The sequence below is a fragment of the Panthera uncia genome, chromosome X (genome assembly GCF_023721935.1).
Source record: "Panthera uncia isolate 11264 chromosome X, Puncia_PCG_1.0, whole genome shotgun sequence".
Classification (NCBI taxonomy): domain Eukaryota; kingdom Metazoa; phylum Chordata; class Mammalia; order Carnivora; family Felidae; genus Panthera; species Panthera uncia.
The window spans coordinates 11,481,837-11,487,845 of record NC_064817.1 but is presented as its reverse complement, the minus strand read 5'-3'; positions in this window follow the sequence as shown (position 1 = coordinate 11,487,845).

Here is a 6,009-nt window from a genome sequence, read left to right as displayed (position 1 = left end):
AGCAGAAAGAAAGCAGTTGAAGGAAAGACTTTCATTTAAGAGAAAAGAAATCACCTCAATTCAAGGTTAAATCAGGAATATAAATGGAGTATAAAATAAGAAAGCATCTTTAAGAGAAACACAAAGCAACTTCAAGAAAAGAGCCCCTCGGCTGAGTGCTTGTGCATTTGGCATTATGAAGGAGAACCCAAAGAAATTCTAGACACTGGCCTCCTATTTCATTTGTGCGTGACTATTCTAGACTTTGGCATATAACTCATGAAACATTTCATTTCTGCTTAGGGCAGAGAGCGCGCGCGCTTGCGCACACACACACACACACACACACACACACATCCCCCAACAATGTCAGACCTGCCCTGGTCTCTTCAGGATCCCCAAATTGAAAGGAGCCTTAAGTTTCTGAGCGTCCTGCCCTTCACGTAGCAGAGGAGTCCCCTCTACCATGTCATTCGTGTGAACATCTCCAACAACCGGGAGCTCACCTACCTCAACTCTAGACTCCTAATTATTAGTCGTGCTTATTTATACGTTATCTAGAATCTACCAGCCTGTAACTTTCATCCATTGATCCTTGCTTTCTTCTTGGAACTAAACATAATTTTGCCTTATATTCCATCTCTTTCTATGCTATAAGGGAGCCATCCTTTTGCCCCTAAATATTTTATTCCTTGAGCTAACCATCCTTACTCATTTCAGCATTTGCTCCTATGTCATGATTTATGGCACTCTATGGTATGACTCCTGTGAAGGAGTTGAAGTTGGTCTACATCTCTCATGAAATATGTTTCCCTGAATTGAACATAATAAATCAAAGGATGGTAAGATTGATTATCAAAAGCACGGAACAGTCAGAATACTATATTTCTATTTAAACAGCCCAAGATTCCATTGGGTATTTTTTTCTTTTGTTTTGTAGCCTCATCACACTCTGGGCTCTTCCTGGCTTCAGGCCACTAAAATCCCCAAGTCTTTTTTTCCTACGTGCTATTTACCAAGCTCTCCCCATATCCTTAACTTTGGTTCCAACGATAAAACACTCAAACTTGTCATATTTAAATTTCATTTTAATAGAGATGGCCACTTATGCATTTATTTATGAATTTATCCTGCCTTATTCCAAAAGATACTAGCTGATACATCGTCCCTGAGCCAATGCCAGTTTGCAACCTGCTTTGTCATCTGATTGTTCACACTCCCTCCCAGCTTCTTGTTATTCAGACGTTGATAACCACGTCCACTCAGCCCATATTCAGGTTACTTAAAAAGGACCATGCTAGGAAAACATCCCTGTTTAATACAGGCATTCAAGAAAATTTGCCAGATTTGACAAAAACAGATCAGCATTCTTAGGGGAGAGTGGTTATGCTGCTAAATTATCTCATCATCCATCCAGTTTCTCCATCTTTTCCGCAAGGATGCCATGAAAGTCTTTGAAAAATGCCTTGCAGAAATACAGAAACTCTATGTCCACAGAATTCCTTTGATCTACTCATCTAATAAACATATCACAAAAGAAACCAAAGCCTGCCTGTCAGGCTGCCTTTTCTTAGTAAATTCATGCTGTTTTCTTTAAGGCTCACCTCTTCCCTCTGTGCAAATTCACGCACCACACCCCTATGATATTCTTAATGCAGAACTAATTTTGAAATCCCTGTTCACATTGCCATCACCTACCTTCTCCCTCTTTCTGAAAACCAAGACATTTGCCCTTTTCCTGTCTTCAGGAAGCACTTTTATTTCCCATAGACTGCAGATGGTATCTTAAGGACCTGTTTTGAAAACTGTTTTCATAGTTTCAGTTATGGTTTGCACAAACCTGAAGACTTGCATTCTTTTTATTCTTTGCATCCTTGGAGGGGGAGTGGTGGTGGGAAGGGGAGAGAAGTTTCCCTAAAGAATGGGGGTGCTGTGCTTAGAAGGAGGGAGGGATACTGGGCAAACGAGAGATTCTACTGTAGCACCCAACCTTCAATTTCAAATACCCTTCAGTAAGTCTCAGTTCTCTCGAGTTAGTCTTTCCTGCATTAGTGTTACAGGTCTGTGCTGTTCTTGTGGTCTGAGTCTTTGATTGCTATCTCCTTCCTCCCAGGTTTTTAATGTGTCTCTTCCAATCTGAGCTCCTCCAAGAGTCTCAGCCCCTCACGCCAGCACATTTAGTCTCTCGGATTACTTCCTCCACTCTTATTAATAAGGGGCTCCAGTACCTTCATATAGACAACAGCCCCATATGCTTATTTGTAACTGACATTTCCTGGAGGGAGATGTATTTATTCGCTTTTATTGCTGTTAGTAGGCCCTGATCCCATTTGCACAGTTTATATTACTGATGTGAGTGAAAATTAGCCAAAGACCACAAAACCTGAAGCCGTCGAGGGCTTCCAAGGTCAAAAGGCTAGGAAGTAAAGTATTCCATTCTCAGGATGAAAACTGAATCCTCACATTAACCTTCCTAATTGTTTGCTTACCTTGTTTTTATACTTTCTAAGCGAACAGGAACAAAGCCACTTGCTGCTGTTCTCATTAACACTAATGATCAATAAGTAGAAAAATTTTTTTGCTGATTCTTTTATTTTGCTCAATATTATGCATGCTTAATTTAGAGCTTATTAGGCCATTGCCAGTTTTGCTCATTATCTCCTCTGCAAGATGAATGTGTTTCTTAAGCCAGTAGTTAACATGAAGCAACAATGACTGACTCCATCTTTGTAATTAAGCAACGCTTTCTGTTATATTTACTGCTGGGGGTGGGGAGGGAAAAAGAAAGTATTAGTATTTAATACTAACTTATTTTACATACTCCCAAGAGAAAGAGGTACTTATAACAATTTCAGTGCTTAATGTTAACGACCAGAGCTGACTTGGTGTCCAAAGGGAGTGTTTGCCTTACATCCTCCCCTAAGTTCTTTTGAGGTTCTGTCCCCCCATTAAAATCAGGCTTTGAAATGAAATCTCATGGATGAACCTTGGAAACACTATGCTAACTGAAGGAAGCCAGCCACAAAGGGCTGTATACTGTATGCTTCCATTTAAATGAAATGGCCAGAATAGGCAAATCCATAGACAGAAAGCACATTAGTGGCTGCCAGAAGCTGGCGGGGAAGGGGGGCATGGAGAAATTCAGGGGTAATGGCTAAGAGGTATGGGGTTTCCTTTTCGAGTAATGAAAATGTTCTGAAATTGATATTGGTAACAATTGCACAGCTCTGTCAATAAACTAAAACCCACTGAATTGTACACTATCAGGGAGTGAATTGTGTGGCATGTGGATTATATGCCCATAAAGCTGGGGTTGTTTTGTTTTGTTTTGTTTTGTTTTGTTTTGTTTTAAATTACACCTTACTCCTCCTGTTACCATTATACACCACTCCTCTTTGGAGCCCTTAGCAACTGGATCATGGTCACCTTTTCCATCTGGTCCTGCTCCCATCCCAAATGACTTTAACATCCACATAGGTGACCCACTACTTAACACCCAAGTGTGTCCCTTCCTTGGTCTTCTCTGCTCCGGGGACCGTTGCTTCCATTCCGCTCAGCCACCCACTCTGCCCTTATTTGTTGCACACTCTACCCAACCTCCCTACCTCCTCCACCTCTGAGATAATGCATTCACGTGTCTCTCTCGGAACACAATTTCCAGTACTTCCAGCTGTCTCACTCAGCTGCACTAACTATAACCTGGCCTTCATAGGGGTAGGGTCTTCCTCTTCCTCAGCCCCATTACTTTCTCTCTTTCTGATCTTCTCGATCTCCTCAACCTCCTGCCCTCCCATCCTGGAACTCCCCACTTCCAGCGTCACTGCCTTCCTGCTCTGCTTTGAATGCCAAGCCTCGTCACTTCAGGCTCTTGTCCTTCTATCTCAGTCATCTGCCAAATCTCAACCTTCCATCAGTGTAACTAATTACAGAATGACCCAGTCCTAGATCTTGTCTCCACTGCTTATTCAGTGCCCTCAGTTATCCTTTCCTCTTGTTCCAGAAGTTTCTCTCCAGTTCTCCAAGGTCCAGTAGAAAACTGATTCGCACCTCGCAACCCATCTCCACGTCCCTCTTCACACCCAGTAGATAATCTTACCTCCTCCTCTATGTCAGAGAGGAAGCAGCTCCTTCCGCACCACCAAACTATGTGTTTATCAATATCTTTTCTTCCTCATCCACCGTTCACTGTTCAAATCTTCACCCTCTCCCTCTCTGCCGACTCCTACTCACCAGCATGTCCTCCTCCTGAAGCAACAGCACCATGAACTTGATGCCCTACCCTGTCTCAGCTACCTCTCTTTTTTCCCCCCTCTTTAAATACAAACCTCCTAAAAAAGCTGTCTCCATTTCTCCCTTTCCACTTTTTCCTCCATATGCTGCAATGAGTATTGCTACACATCACTTCACTCAAATAGCTTTTTTGTCTACACATCACTTCACTCAAATGGCTTTTTTGACTCCAGTGAGCTCTTTCTGTTCCTACTTGAATTCTCAGCAATATTTGGCACATTTGACAACTTTCTCCTTCTTATGAGGATCTCTTCCTTTAGCTTCATGATGCTACATACTTCCGGATCTCCTCCCATGCTTTTGACCACTCCTTCTCAGTCTTCTTTTGAGGCTTTGCCTTGCCTGCCCCCTAAGACTCAGTATCCCTGAGTTGTGTCCTGGGTATTTGTATAAGTGAGCTGTTAAATGTGTAACAAATTAACACAAACTAAGCAGTTTAAACCAGCTTCTATGGGTCAGGAGTTCGGGCACAAGTTTGCTGGGTCCTCTACCTAGGTCTCACGAGGCTAAAGTCAAGGTGTTGGCCAGGGATTCATTCTCATCTGCAGCTTGGGGGCCTCTTCCAAGCTCATTCAGGGTGCTAGTAGAATTCAGGCCCCTCAGATATCTGATTTTGGAGCTTAAAAAAATGGGTTCATTTCACCATCTGTCCGCCTTTTTCCTGAGTTTCCTCTCAGAAAATCATCCCCCATTGTCATTCTTGACTTTATGCTCACTCACTTGGCCCCCACATCATAGCAACTTATACCAATCAGTCCTACCTCCTAAACTTTCTCTAATCTACCTCCTTCTTTATTCTCTAATCTACCTCTCTTTATTCCTTGTTCAGGGTACCGTCACCTCTCATGTGAATTATCCAACAGCTTCCCAACTGGTCTCTTAGCCACCAGTCTTAACCTCTGCTATGGACATTGTGGACCTGCTTGCTCAATATCCATTCCAACCTCCCTGCCGTGCTCTTTCCAGAAAATGAAAAACAACCTTCTTTAAACAGGCTTCTGGTTGTGACATAGACTGTAATGATCAAGTGCACTCATGTAACATTTGGAAGATGGAAGTGATATATCATGAAGAGGGGGCCTTGCCTCTGCTATTCCAGCTGGCCAGCATGGTTATGGAAGTGTCTGGCTTTCAGTGGCAGCTGGAGAAGGAGCCCAGTGTCCAGTCCCTATCCATATAACTGGGGAAAAAAAGGCAGTACCCAAGCATCCATTTTGCTGGCAACAGCTTCCTGACTTCTTAAACACAGCACAGAAGGTATAGTCCTGAAGCCAGCAGTTAGGGAGACAGCTTCTTAACATTCCAGCTCACTGATCACGGCAGACACAGAGGCTCCCCGGCAGTCAAGGTCTGTAGTATTATTCTGGAAGGTTTTTCTGGAAACTCAGCCTAGATTGTGCTCTTCCAATCATTTTTAGACTGCTTCCATCAGTATCAGTTAGAACATGGTTCATTCTATCTACAACTAAACTCTGGCTACAATATATCCTGTAATTAACCACAGTTCATTCAGACTGATCTTTCTGAAACTCTAAAACTCATATCCTGTAATGGCAGTGCCCTTGCTTAAAAATCTTTCAATGTCTCCCAATATCCTTATAGAAAGCCTGTATCTTTTTAATCTGGCTTGAAAGGTCCCACCTGATCTGATTCTCCTATCCTCGCAGACTCATCCCTACCTAGGTACCCTCTGGCCATGTGGACCTTCTGTTCTGGTCCCTAGGATACTCATGCACTCAT